Source organism: Phocoena phocoena, chromosome 9 (assembly GCF_963924675.1).
Source record: "Phocoena phocoena chromosome 9, mPhoPho1.1, whole genome shotgun sequence".
In the NCBI taxonomy this organism is placed as follows: Eukaryota; Metazoa; Chordata; class Mammalia; order Artiodactyla; family Phocoenidae; genus Phocoena; species Phocoena phocoena.
Genome location: NC_089227.1, coordinates 87,963,866 through 87,979,197, shown reverse-complemented (window position 1 = coordinate 87,979,197; position 15,332 = coordinate 87,963,866). Strand labels below are relative to the sequence as shown.

The following is a 15,332-nucleotide window of genomic DNA, read 5'->3' as shown; positions in this document are numbered from 1 at the left end:
AACAAGTGAAGGATGTAACAGTTCATCCTGAGTCAGCCTTTCCCATAGGCTCCAAAATCAAACCAGAAGGATTTAGTGGAGATTCTCTACTTTTGCCATAATGAAATCTCATTTTCGAATAAGTTACTCCCTATCATCTTCAAAAAAGAAAAAAAAAATAGAAGAAGGAGGGGGGAGGGGAAAAGGGAAGGAGGACTAGGAGTGGGAGGAGAAAGGCAGGAAGGAAGGAAGCAGACACTCCCATAAAGTATCTCCTTTCACCGGTGTTCCCCTCATTTATTAATTTTTAGAGTACTTAAAAAAAGGAGAGAAAATTATGATCAAAACTCTTAAATAAGTAAATAAATAAAAGGACAAGAACGGCTTTTTCCAGCGGACACAGTGCTGTACTGTCAAGTATTTCAGACATCTAGAGCTTGGTTTCCAGTAATTCGCAAAAGAAAACTATTCTGTCTTTCTCATTTTAGAGTTGACAAGGAGCTTCCTTGCATGACCCTGATTGATAACTGAAGCGATTTTTCAGAATGAACCATAAATTATGACTGAATCATAAAAAGAACTACATTTGAAAGGGTTCTAAGTCAATGTTTATTCTATTTTGTTACCTCAAAGTTTATTTCTACATATGTTAAGCCTATAGCAGCCATTACTAGGCTTTTGGTATATATTACTTTAGAGGCTAAAATAATCCAGATTACTGAAGTCATAATGAAGGCAACGCACAGTCAGCTTTGACTAATTTTTTTTTTCAGGCTATATATTTTCAACTCTAAAAGGGTATACACGTACACACATTGAAAACGTGTCCTGTAAGTTCCCAGACACATATACAGAACATGTCTGTGTGATAGTTCTAGGTATGGCTGCTTATGTAGTATAGAGATTGTTCTAGTCTCAGAGCAGAGGTGCTGAATTGGTGGACAGTCCAATAAAGGGCTCATCTGAGACCCATGTGATGGTCGTGGTGGTTGTGTAACATTTGATAATGGTGGTGGTGGTTGTGCGTGTGTGTGTGTGTTTTCAAGCATGTAGGCAATCTGTCCTGCATGTATTATGGCAGACAAATGTGGCCTCCCTGAGATGCAGTCAAGATTGTACCAAAACAAAGGGAAGAAGAGGAACTCAAGTGGTGAGACAATACCTGGAGTAGAGTGGAGGAAAGAGAAGAAGTGAGAAGGGGATAAGGGAAAACTGAAACTCACAATGACAAAAATGCAAAAAGGTTCTTGGGGTGGAAACAAAAAGAAGAATCAGAACATAAATGGTGTTGCTGTCTCTTTAAGATCCAGAAACAGAGGGAGTTGTTGCTAGGTGAAGTAGGATCTATGGGAGACAGAGAACAGCCATGGGGAGGATAACTGTCCATCCCAAATTACCCCGATAGTCTCCATTTAGAACCGCTTTTTTAGGAAAATTATTAATAGCTCCTCCTTTCCCTCTCAAAAGTGTCCTGGTTTAGATGATAAATGATAGAATCACCCTCTCTCTAGACCACATCTGGCCTAAGACAGAGAGTAGCTGTAAGCGGGACTAAAGCTAGGAAATGGACACCAAGAAGAGCTTTAAGGAAGGGGTAAAGGGAAACAATGGCTAAAGAAAAAAGGAAAAAAGGAGACCAGGTATAATATGTGGACAATTTGTAACCAATTATGCCAAACACAGTTGAAGTTAGAAAGGCTATTTAGAGAAAAAGTGTATAAAAACCTAAGGCTGGATGGGGAAAAGATAGAAGAAAACAAAGACAAAAGACAAATGATTCAGAACACAAATATGTGTAGGCTCCTATATTTTCCCCTGTATTTGGGGATTAGTGGTTATGATCAGCATGTATAAAAATGACTTAAAATGGCCATCCTGGCTTTCCACCCAGCGTAGGCACACACAAAGTCCCATCTGTTGCTGCCTCCCAGCCTGCTGCTCCAAAGCTGCCTCACCTCCTCCTAGCGCTCTGCCTCTGAGCCCTGCAGGCTGCCTCGACCAAGCCTTCCCACCAAGCCCCCTCCCCCACTTCTGATGGCCGCATACCAGACTGTCTGCCACTGTGGTTTCACAGGCTTCCACAGATAGGCCACAGTATGTGAAGCTGCATTTCACTGCGTCATTTCAGAGACCTCGTTTGACTTTTTCCTGGATCAGAATTTTGTATTGCGAAAGGCAGAAAGTAAATGTCAAGGGCAAGTTCAAAAGGCTAAGTGATTTCTAGCTAAGCATTCCCTATGCCCAGAGGGAAGACGGACTACCACCGGCAAGTGGGTCTTTCGCACTTAGAGTTTCAGAAAATACATCTTATAGATTTCTACCACCATTTTGAATTGGGGCATATTATGGGTTGAATTTTGTCTCCCTCAAAATTCTTATGTTGAAGTCCTAATTCCTAGTACCTCAGAACGTGACCTTTTTTGGAAATAGGGTCTTCACAGGGGCAATCAACTTACAGTGAGGTCATTAAGGCGAGCCCTAATTCAATACGACTGGTATCTTTATAAGAAGAAGAAATTTGCATACAGAGAGGACGGTATGTAAACATGAAGATGGCCATCTATAAGCCAAGGGGAGAGGCCTGGAACAGATCCTTCCCTCACAGCCCTCAGAAGGAACCAACCCTGCTGACACCTTGATGTTGGATTTCCAGTCTCCAGAACTGTGAGACAATAGGTTTCCGTTGTTTAAGCCACCTAGTTTGTGGTACTTTGTTATAGCAGTCTGTCCTAGGAAACTAATATCCCAGATGCAGTCTGGTCACAGATGGGAGTTACGAGAAGCTGACCAGACGAATTATAGCTTTTCCATTTCTCTAAGAAGACTAAGTAATGCTTCTTTGGTGTATCTGAAAGAATGGGCACTCCCTATGGCAAGATGGGACTGGACGATCCTGAGGAAAGAATTTCTACTGCTCATGCCTCAGTTTCTCCCTCCATGGAGTTGGTTATAGGGCCTGTGGTCTGAAATCCCCACTAGGACTAATTGGTATGGCAAAGGGTGATCACGGAAATATTCTGAGTTTTGAGCAGGAAGATCAAACTTAAACTGTGGAGCCTTATTAATAAATACACTGAGAATGGCTGGCACGGAAGTAGACTTCTTTAGTCAGTAACTTCTTTAGTCAGTCACTGAAGTGGAGGACTTCCCACATGATCCTCATAGAATCAGCTCTGTCTTGGCCTTTCGAGTACCTAAATTTGACATAATCAAACACCAAAACGGCTTGCCGTTTCGGACAAAGGGTTTAATCCTTCAGTACGTAGTTCCAGACTATCTCCCCTTGAGTTGAGTTAGAGAAAAGGGTGTAACCTGCTTGTTAAACTATCTCTGCTCCCAGAAAAAGAAAACACAAAAATATTTCTGCACGTTTCTTTTCTTTTCTTCTTTTTAAAAGCTGCTGTAGGCCTAGGTTCTCATTCTGTCGAACACTCACTTGAATAACCTCTTGAGTCAGTAGTGAAAGCAATGGTGTTTAGCCCCACTTCCTTATACGGCAGGGAAAGACAATGTGCTTGTCTACTTGAACTGCAGTGTGGCTCTCTGACAAATTATAATGACTGGTTATGGAAACCTCCTGTTCTGGTTTCCATCGCTCTCCCCAGGACAGACACAGAACAGACAGCTGTAGGGAAATGGAAAGGGTTGGAGACAGGGAACAGTGTTGAATTTAGCTCTGCTCTTTGCCAGTTGTGTGACCTTGGGCAACTTATTTAATTTACTTTACTGCCCTGATGTAGTTACCTTCAACCAGAACACTGCTTGACATCTAACAAGTATGCCAGCAAGGTAGTTGAATGAGTTAGCTTACCTTCTCAACCATCTCTAACCTAAAAGGCTTGGGATAACTACCAATCATTTCTATTTGCTCTCCCTCCTAAGTTCAGTACGTTTTTCCCTAGATAAGTCTCAGTCTTCTCCCCTCTCTCATTCTCTCTTCTTTCCTCTCTCCCTCTCTCACTCCATGTCTAAAACACTGAAAACCTACAAAACAACCCAGCCTCGGGAATAATAAAACCCTTTAGCCATACTAGATAAAGATGATTTGGCATATTAAAAGCAGCACAGGGACTTCCCTGGTGGCGCAGTGGTTAAGAATCCACCTGCCAAAGCAGGGGACACGGGTTGGAGCCCTGGGCCGGGAAGATCCCACATGCTGTGCAGCAACTAAGCCCGTGTGCCACAACTACTGAGCCTGCGCTCTAGAGCCCGTGAGCCACAACTACTGAGCCCTCGTGCCACAACTACTGAAGCCGGCACGCCTAGAGCCCGTGCTCCGCAACAAGAGAAGCCACCGCAATGAGAAGCTCGCGCACCGCAACAAAGAGTAGCCCCCACTCACCACAACTAGAAAATGCCCATGCGCAGCAATGAAGACCCAACGCAGCCAAAAATAAATAAATAAACAAATTTACTCAAAAAAAATAAAAGCAGCACAGCTCCAATGATAAGGGTAGGGGAGAAAACTCTGTGGTTGAAAGGGATGGTGGAGGTTGTCTGACTCTGCAGAGCAGGGTTGTCCAAGGTCCAGAGACTGATCTAGTTTAGAAAGTGCTTATGCTGACCTGAAACAGGGTTTCCTGTAACTGTATCTATTGGTCCTAGTTCTACTTCCTGGAGAACCTGACATTAAAGAACTTGACATGACTTCATATCATGGGGCTCCTTTTGCTCCATCTACATGATGGCGGTAGAGTAGGCAACTGGGGAGAGTGGGTGGCTAAGGGCATGGGGACTAAAAAGAGCCCCATGCCTACAGATAGCCCCCACAGGAAGCCACGCTGATAGCTGACGATTTTTAACTTAGTGCCTATCATGTGCAAAGCAGTTTAGGGGTATTATTTATAGTCCTTATAACAACTGCCAAATGGAGGAACAATTACCTCCTTTTTATAGGTGGAGAAACAGGCTAGAAAATGGTAAATTTGAGATTCAAACTCAAGTCTTCCTGATTTCAAAGTGTGTTCTCAAGTAAGTCACATCCCCAGAGCCTCACACAAAATCAAATGGAGTAATTAGGCAGCACAGTGTGGTGGTGGAGTACGTGGACTATGGAGCCAGATTATCTAGGTTTGAATCCTGACTCTGCCACTTATTAGCTGTGTGACGTTAGATGTGTTACTTAGCCTGATTGTAACTCAGTTTCCTCATCTGTAAATCTGATTGTTATGAAGATTATTTATTTGACTCGCTACTTGGCCTGTGTCAGGCGCTGCTGTAAGCACTCAGTACTGATACAATTAGAGAGGAATCAATGAATTCAAACATGAATATTGGCTTCAGCTTTCTTATCAAGAAGAAATTATGGACATTTATTCCTTTGCTCATTTAACTCACATATGAGGCACCCACTATATGTGGGTCAAGGCACTTTTTTAGGCTCAAGTCACAGCACCTGAAAAACACAAAGTCTCTGATTTCATGGTGCTTATGTTCTAGGAGCATAGGAATTTAAAAACGAGTGAAGAAATAAACAGGCAGTCATAAGCATACGTTATGAATATGCATGTAACTAAACAACAAAGGTACCCTGATTGGCTCTTCAGGGTAGAGGCTAACTTTACTGACTTGATACCTCAGGGTCAGTGGTGTGCTAGTAAATGTTTGAAAGCAAGCCTTGGGGGTTGGCAGGTGAGGAGAGTCTGATTTGTAGTATTTTCTAATTTCCAGGGTGTAAATACTTCCATCGTGGTTGATCTCAAGCTCCCAACATGACATCCGTGAATGAAGAACTGGGAGAAGAAGTTCTCTTGCACAGCATTTGGTAGTATTTCCATCATATGGACACAATAGATGTAACTAACCTTGAGAGCACAGATAATAGTAAAACGTAAAATAATTAGGAAGGGATGAGTTTTGAGTATTTATTACCATGGTTTTGATACAATGTATTTAACCCGAAGTCTACATAATTTAATTTTTAATAATGACAGTGCGTAACAACTAGTTCTCAAAATCTTAAAAATTTAACAGTTGGCTTTTGGGAGCTTGCGTGAGCTGGCTCCACACACCACTGTTTAGGGAGCATGGAGAGGGAGACAGTTCAGGGGAAAAGGAGACTGAGTCACTGTCGCGTCATTATTCAGATGCGGGTCCTAATCTAACTCCTTTTTAGCTGCTCTTTTCCAGCAAGCTCTGCTTTCCTGTACACAGTGGAAGCGCTGCTCTGTAAACCAAATACCGTCGGTACAAATATAGCAACAATTCTGGCTTTCTTATTGGACCAGTTTGCTCATGCAGAGATAGTTTTAGCCCTACAATCCTTAGTGAATATAATTTATGTACTCGGTGCTCTGAATATGGTAGATTCTTCTGCACAATACAGAGGATGTAACTCCTGACTGTTGAGTAAAGGAAGACCCTAGAGGTGGATTTTCTGTCCTGCAAAAGCAAATTATTCCCCCTTTCCATGAACCTGAGGCCTCTTGTCTCTTAGGGCTCACAGGCTTCTGAAAGGGCCACCCAGGGAAGCACCGAAGGCCCCAGCCTCAGAGGAGATGGACGGCAGGAGTGGAGGAAGCTTCTCCCCTATTCCCACTAAGGATTTGTACATTCCTTACCACAAAGTGGAGAAGACAGAAAAACATTTTCTGTTTTTCTTGGTAAGTTAAATATCAAAAGTAACCAATCTTCAAAACATCCTAAGGACAGGAATACTTAAAGAGACAATTTTTCCTCAAGTTACCCCTCCCCCGAAGCCTAAATTTCACTTAGTAATGGTGGCTGGAACAGGAAGTGGAAATACCATGAGAAATTTTATTCTTGCCACATTTTCAATGCTTTACAAAAGCAAACACTGGAAATCTCATCAGAAAGCTTGACCTTGCCGGGTTGATAACTTTGCAGCCAAACCAAGAGTACTGGAAGCTGGAGGAATTTTCAGATAAATATTCTAGCGCTTCTGGAGGGACTCTTCATCAAAACTGATTATTTGGAATAGACAGCTGTAACTTTTAGAAAGAAATTATTTGAAACTAAACAAGTAGGCTTCTGAGGAATAAGTGACTCCATGCATCTACTATAAGTTATTTTAAGCATAGATGTGCAGAACTGTTTCTCAGGCAGGGTGTTTTAGCAGAATCATCAGGGAGTCTTCACAAACTAGACCCCAGTGGATGGGTCTCAGGGATGTGTGTTTTCAGAAAATCCTACAGTTGATTCCAATTAAGACGCTGGTTAAGATCTCCTGGATTATAGGCAAATCAGGCTGCATTGTACAATCCAAATCCGTAAACTGTTAAAATGGCACATTCGTGCTATTAGGAGAAACAATCTGGTGTACTGAAAGGTTAACAGTGTGGGACTCAGGAGATGTGTGTTCTGGAACCACCTTTGCCACTAATTAACTGGGCGACCTTGGTCAAGCCACTTGGTTTGTTCTTTCCTTCAACAGATATTTACTGGGCTTCTGTGATGTGCCAGACACTTGGTATATATTAATGAAAAAAATAAATGTTTTTTACGAATCTTACTGACATGAATCAAAGAAACCTACAAATACGTGTATAATTTTACTCGGTGTGGCTAAGCTTTAGTTTCTCATCTGCAAAATGAAAAATAGATTACTGGTTCATTTTCTTTTTCAGAGTTTCTTCTCAAGATCCCAAATTTCTTGCCCCAAACTTCCCACACACAATATAATTACATGTTTTAGGTCCACTGATTGAGAAAATACAATACCAAAAGCTACTATGAATTCAATAACTATTTAAAGTAAATTGACATTTGTGTCATCATAATGCATCTATATAATTAGAAAAATAGTAGCACATGTTGTTTACTCAGTTTGTCAAAATCATTTGCTGCATATATGGACTTGTTTACCTATTGCAATAATTTAGTGGCCTCCCAGGGATCCAAGGTGCAGAGGTTAGGAACCTACAGACCATATCAATCATGTGAAATACAAGATACTTGAGTAGCAATGGCCCTTTTCTTCTACAACAGATGTCACTATCAATGACAGCGTTTTTTTGCCCACAGAGAGTTTAAACTCAGCCTCAGAATCCTTCTCAACACAGTATTCCAGATGGTCACTACCAACTGTTTAAAGCTGGCAAACAGAGGAAAAATTATTGGCACTCCCTGGGCTAAATGACTCCTAAGGCCCTGCGCAGCTTTAAAAAATCTATGAATCTTATGTATTCAGTTTTGCTGTCTGAGAACACAAATGCCTTCTCCCCTCTCTACGTAAAAGTTCTTCAAATGTTTGAAAGACATCCATGTGGCCCCTACATTTTCTTTCCTTTGGTATAAACAGCTCCAGATCCCTTATCTGTTCCTCATATTCTGTTGTCTCGACCACCTCTGGCCTTTGACGCTCACCCCTGTTGGCATATTTGTCAATATTTCCCTGAAGAACAGCCCAGAACTTCTCTCACTCCCCTTGATAGACATTGAGACATGTGTTCAGTGACTGAAAATTACATTGCAAACATTGCCGAGAACTGAAATGTCCTTGATTGAGAGTATACTAGCTTTTATGCATTAAACTTATTAAGTACTGTGATTTACATTGAGATGTAGTTCTTTTCATTTATTAACATTATTAAGTCATTACGTATTTAATTTTAAAGATTGTCTTACTTTGTGGGAAGCCATATCACACCTATGACTCATATGAAAATACTCAAGTGTTTTTCTTTAGAATCTTTCTAAAATGGATAATTCTTATCTTTTCAATTATCGGTGGTACAAGCTTCCAGGCCAACTCCTTCAAGATCGGCTCATCAGGCCATGCCAAAGTGATAATCAGGAACTGTATGACCCTGACAGTGGGTGTTTGCCTCTCTAGGAATTCAGTCACATAAAAATTCAAATGATATTCATTGATAGCTGTTGGATATCTCAGCTAATTTGCTTTCCATGCCTAACTTTCTCTTCTAACTAAAATTGCCCACTGGGCTTTTTTTTTTACTGCAGCCAGACACACTGGTAATTCATCCATAGGCATGCCAGTAACCCTTGATGTTCCCTCTGCTAAGGGATTTGCCAAAGACAATAGTTACTAGCTGAACCAATCAGATTTCCTCTCTCAGAATTTAACCAGGAAGCACAGAAGGAATTTTCCAGTCTGCAGAACGACAAAAAGCAGCAGCCACATGTGCTGCGGCTGAGTTACATTAATGGCAGCACGTAGACCTCTGCTGAGATTTTTTGACCCACCTTGATTCCAGCCCCATTCTCTTTGGACTTTGGTCCTATCTTGGCTTCTATTCTTGGATTTCCTTGTGATTCCATCCCTTTATTATTCCACATGTATCTTATAGTTCTGCACCATTACTCAAGCTACTGAAGCTTATTAATATAAGGGTCTCTTTGTTCCGAACCCGGTGTCAAGAGCTCTCACATATGTCGCCGTACCTGTCTGTACACTACCTTGCTAAGCAAGCTCTTGGTTTTTAACCTCCTGACTTCTGATTTTTGCTGTTTCTCTTTTTCTTACCTGGCTATAATTCACATGTTAGCCCACGGGTGTATTTTATGTCCATTCTGGCTTAGACCCTCCTGACACCAGTGGAACTAAAGTCCTTGATATTTCTGGCCCTTGGGTCCCTGGCTGGGGGTTCCGGGCTTGTTCTGGTCCTGCCCCTCTTTAGCACTCAGGTGAAATCTGCCTAGTTCCCCAGCTTGAGACAAGGGAGAGGGAATGTTACATGTGGGTGTAAAAGGAACTAATTACACGTTCCTACTTACTATGTCTTTCTCCAAGTGAGATGACTTCCTTACAGTCAAGTGCTTTCATCCACGTATTCACAAAACAATGCTAGAAGCCTCAGGAAATGATTAAAAAGTAATTTATCATCAAGTTAGCCATCGTTGGTACATATACATTTTTTAAAAGGAAAGCCGTATACTAAAATGAGTGCTTAATAAGAACACCCTATTCACCTAAAATATTCCCCCAAATATTCATTTTCCTTCAGCCATTCCCTCACTGCTGTTTAGCAATCCTGTTATTAAGCTCTTAGCATACACTTAACAGCAGCCATTCCTGAATTCTCCAGTCCCTAAGCTCCTCACAGAAAACTGCTTCTCTAGAGATGATCTCCTTTTCTTTGAAATGGAGGCCATATGAGGTAATCTCCTTCTATATTTGTGTGTATTTACACCTTTCTGTCTTCCTTCCAAAGAATCTGGGAAACAAGGAAGGACACCTCCTCTCATGTTTTGGTCCCATCCACCCTTGTCTCCACTGGGGATCAAGACTTTACCTCACTCCCCACCCCCGACTGCCCCCCTCCACCCCTGACCACCCCCCTCACCCCCCCACCCCCCACCCCCCGCTCAAGGGTTTCTCACAGGTCGGTCAGAAAGGCGGGTTCGAAAAGGACCTTGAGGGGTTAGAGTTTTTATCAGGTTCTCGAAGATGTTCAGGAGAAAAACAACAACAACACAGGGAAGAACAGCTGACCGGGCAGCCCCGTCACCTCTTCCTCACAGCCCCCGGTCACTCTTTCCTTCTCCCCTTCGCTCCCAACACTCACCCACCACCAGCCAGCTGTGAGTTGGGGGTGAGAAGCAGAGTGGCTCTTTACCACAGAAATGGCTCTACCATCTCCTCTGTCCGCTCTAACCATTCTCCCTTGGCCTAAAAACGTGACGACGTGTTCCCCTGCCTCGAACATATCTGGGCTTGACCCTTCTGCTTTCGTCTGGACTTCCTCCTAGAGCCGGGCCACTGCAAGTTGTCAGTGTTGGATCAAGAAAACCCCCTGTTTGGACTGGGGGTGGAAGAACTAGAGAATCTGGTAGAGGCGGAGGCCTGGGGGAGGGAAGTTAGGGATGCCACCCAGGGACAATTACAGGGGACCCAGTTGGGGGTACTAAAGACTGAGGCAAACAGAGACGAGAGGGCAGATCCAGGGAGCAGTCTGGTCTCAATACCAACAGGAACCACAGCCAGGTGCTCCTGATTACCTCAGCCTCCTTACAAGGCCCAGGCTTGACGTGCTGGGATTAGTTCCATGCTTTTGGCTGGAGGCAGAGAAGCTGCCTCATTTACTAAGGCCTTTCTGTTGTCAGCACCTTATCATTGGTCTTCCATTCAACTAGATCTTCAGGTTCCTGGATACGGCCTTACACCATTGACGACCCGTCTTATTGGCCCCCTGATACCTGTGTCCTCCTGGTCTCGGATTACCAAAGCCAAAATTTAGACAACATTGGGGTGGACCAGTATTCCCTAACTCTGGGTTCAGGGTTTTAGAAAGAAGTAGGATCTAGAAGGTGTCACTCAAGGGTCCTCAAATATGAGGAAGGAAGGAGCAGATAATTAGGGAAAATAGATAAGAAGTAGAGATACCAGCCAAAATGAGCATAATGTCCAGAGGACTCAAACTGCAGGCAGTGGAGTATACAGCCTATAGAGAAGAGGGGGCAAACAGCTCCATCTCATTTACACATCTTAACCACTGTTGGAGGTGCGAGAAACATTCGAATGCCCACTCTACAGATGAGGTCAAAGAGTTGATGACTCCCCTCAAAGGTTTGGGCTTTTTAAATAGGGGAACCAGTACTGGGACTGACCTCTCCTGAGTGGAGCCAGAGCTACAAGTAACTCTTTAAATTAACCAACTACTCAGAACCTATAAGCCTCTCTCCAATAATAAACTTGGATTAACTTGATGGATGAAGGACTTTCAATAAGGAGCAAATGGTTCTATTTTGGGGCTTTGAGAGAATCTACCCAGAAAACTCTTTTTTAAAGTCTGAAAATTCTTTGGCAGCATCCTTCTAACCTCCTCCTTAGTCCTACCATGCTATTTGCATACCACTTCGTCAGCATTTTCCCCTGTCTCCCACTGGGGCCTCACCCTACCACGTTTCTGAGACATGTGATAGACTGCAGGCAGGTGGGCAACCAGCTACTCCCTCCTCATGCCCATGTCTAAGTCACTTTTTTGTCTTGCTAAAGAATGACTAACTAGTAACCATCCTACCACGAAAATGACAAATGGAGACAACTGCATGTGCTTCTAAGAAAAGGCCTCCTAAGGTACATTTTACTTATCAGAACAGAAAATATGTAGGCTGGACTCTGGAACTTTCCATGGCTGAACACAGGACCACCCTATACCATCTGCCCCAGAGCAGGAGACCCTCAGGCCAAGGACCACCCTATACCATCTGCCCCAGAGCAGGAGACCTTCAGGCCAATCATAGGAGCCAATCAGAATTGCTAATAGCCTCACTGTCAGGGCATATTTATATGTATCTCGCTTAAATCCTTTAAACTTCAGTTTGAACCTTCTCTTAACTTTAATGTAAGAATTGTGTATTTATTTAAAGCAATCTTTTGATCCTAATTATTTAAATTGTGCATTCTACTGGTTTTGAACAATGGAAACAACCCAGCCTGTTACCTGTGGATCAATTCATAGTACATTCCTTGTGTGTGCTAAGATCAACTTTTTATTAGTGACTTTTTATTCCAGCCTTTTGCCATTGTATTTCTCTTTATTGAATGATTTTAATAAAATGAAAATTTTTGCACCGTGGTTTCATTGTGCTCCGTTTACCTCCCTATTTGGGGAGATGTGTCCTAGCTAATATTCAACAAGAGGAAAGTAGCACAAAGAGTGGCCTAAATTCCTACGTAAGGTAAAACATCCAAATCCCCCTGTTCCGTCACTATGTACAGCAGAACACTTAAAGCATTATTTCAAAAAAATGGGTTTTTCTGGTTGTAGGGGGTGAGAGACCACACGAGGAGGCCGGGAGAGAGCGGTGGTAGCAAAGTTTGAACTCTCAGGGATTCGGAGATGTTGGTTTCAAAATGGAATTTATCCTCAAATCCCAAGATTATAGATTTCCTTCCAAATTGCATTCCCAACACGGCTTAGAGAACAGTTGAAAAAGAAATTGCTCTCCATATTTTGATTGACATTAAAAACACTGTGAAAATAGTCTGGAACTTGATCTCTTCGAGGGAAGGACAATAATCAAACTATAGCTTTTGCCTGCAGCCTTTCTTTCACACTTACTCAGAACTGTTCCAGGAAAAGAAATTCACAGGGAATTTTGTACTCATATATCACTTCTAGAAGGAGAGGGAGGCATTCTCAAGAAAATTATCCCCAAACTTTTAAATACAAAGAAAGAAGATTAATGAATCGCAACACAAAACCACCTCTATCCATGGAATAAAATCAAACTGAGTCAGTCATTTGGAGCTGGAAACCTTTAACATCCAGGTTTATTTTTTTAAAAAGATCAGATTTGCCCTTCTTGCTACATACCACCTAGTCTTCACTTAAGTTCTAGACATCCATGTCTGGTTTTGCCAAACACATTAGAAGGATTTTACTATTTCAGTTTACAAGTCCATCTGCATAGCCCTATTAATCGAAGGGATCCATGAATACCAAGTACTTTGTTCTCACCCATTTTTTTGACCATGCATTTCATTGCTACAGCACTAAAATTCCCCCACCCTTTACAATCAGCTCTCTCTAAAAGGAATTCCAGGCTACTACCAACTAGCTGCCTTGTACTACTGTTTAAGATGCCCCAATATGTCGGACTATCTTGAAATGAAAGGCTGTTTCCTCCCTTTTCAGAACACACTTGCAACCTACACCTTTTTCAAATTCTCTAGTGACACTCAGGCATGCTTTCAAACAGAAAATAAGATTTCTTAAGAAATAGTTTGGTCGGATGTTAAATGCGATTTCTAAAAACACACCCTCTAGCACATGCATTCTCTCATTATTAGGTTTTATAGGAAACAGATCATGGGAGGCATCTTCTGTCTCAGCAAATATCAGATCAGTTACATTAACCCAGCCGGTGCTAAATGCCAGTGCTCTTCCCCACTCTGACCTGATTTCCTTGCAGCTCTAGAAGTTTAGTCTTAAACACTGGTAGCAGAATAAAATGTAAATGACTTTGGTTACAAATGATCACTTTTTGGCTTCTCATCAGCCTAAAAAGTTATTGTTCTTTTTAAAGCAGAACCTCTTTAAATCTCTGATAATAAAAGATGCAGCAGAGACTTCTGGTGTGAGCAGACAGGCACAGAACGGCTACTGACACTGACCTATGGCTATCAGGTATAACCCCCATGACACTCCTTAACAAAAGGCTATCTTATCAAAGTTGCCAGTGGTCCCTGAATATACGTCTCTATATAATCGCTCCTCTCGTCCCAACTCTAAGAACAAAACTTGAGATCTCATCCTGTTTGTCTTCCGGGAACATCTGCAGGGTAGCAAAGCCCGGTCTGGCTCTGAGAATTTGTATGGTTTACTGGAGTTTACAATCTTGCATCTCCAGCTACCTTGGCCAGGAATGTTGACTGAAACCCGGAGAAAGTCCCCATACTCTCTGGAGGAGATTATAAGAAAGCCCTCTGTGCCTTACCTCTCAGGCTGAAACTTCTTCCCAGGGACTAAGTCGGAAAGGAAGGACTGATTTCTTTAAGCAGAAGCACAGCAAGAGTGCAGGCAGGCAGGCAGCCTAATACACACTGCTCTATTCAATAAAACTCCACACCGCCCTTCCTTAGCCCCTCCCAGAAGTCCATGCTAAGTGAACACATATCCCCTATGTTTACAGTCGGCATCGGTGGTATGCATTGTCCTGTAGTTTTTCTAATAGGCAGCCAATGACGACACCCCAGCCGAGGTGGATGCAGCCTGCCTGTGGAGATGCCTGTCATTCCCTAGGCATGCTCAGGAAATCACTCATCAGAAAAACCAAGACCTAAAAAGCTCTGAAGCTGCGTGCAGGCTGCCAAAACCAGCCTGCTACATGCCCTTTTTTGGTTATCCTTAGCAGGGCCTCTGGAAGTGAATCCATTGTCAGGAACAATCATAAGAAATGTTAATCTTGGAGAAAGAGGCTGTCTTGTAGAACACAAATGGAACTTTAAAAAAGAAAGCACGGTCCATGAAACTTAACAGTCCGTAAGTTTACTGGGGTGGAGGTGGGGAAGGCTTTTTAATTGAGGGATCCTTGATAGCGTATTTCTTTTAAAAGTAGTTGTACATACAAAATGAAGTTAAATTGTGTATGTAATTGTAAAGCCTGAAATGGCTAGGACTCAGGTCTGATGTACAGGCTAGATTTCAACCTGAAAGAGGCACAGCCTCCTAAAATATGTCTACGTGTGTTATAAAAACAACTAATAAAAAAAAACTTAGGTCTTTTTTAGTAGGTAATGTTTGCCAGAACAAGTGTGCTGCCAGAAACTCAGCTAGGCAGGATCCTATGGGCTTGGCTATCCTCATTGGTTTTCCACATCACCTTTCTCTCTCCCTCCCCCTCCTCTTTGTTTATTCAGATTTGGCAACAGAGAGATATTGCTAGAAACTAAACACAACAGAGAGGGTATGAAGGAACCCAGCACC

General features: G+C 42.4%; 1 protein-coding gene across 1 annotated transcript in view; it reads right to left on the bottom strand.

Moving 5' to 3' along the window:
* The window catches only part of CALD1 (caldesmon 1), a 179,471-nt gene extending 164,809 nt beyond the window's left edge, over nt 1-14,662 (bottom strand). Inside the window, exon 1 of the mRNA XM_065883663.1 lies at nt 14,344-14,662. The gene's annotated coding sequence lies outside the window, so the exon portion shown is untranslated. The remainder of the gene's footprint in view (nt 1-14,343) is intronic.
* Between the last annotated feature and the right edge of the window lie 670 nt (nt 14,663-15,332).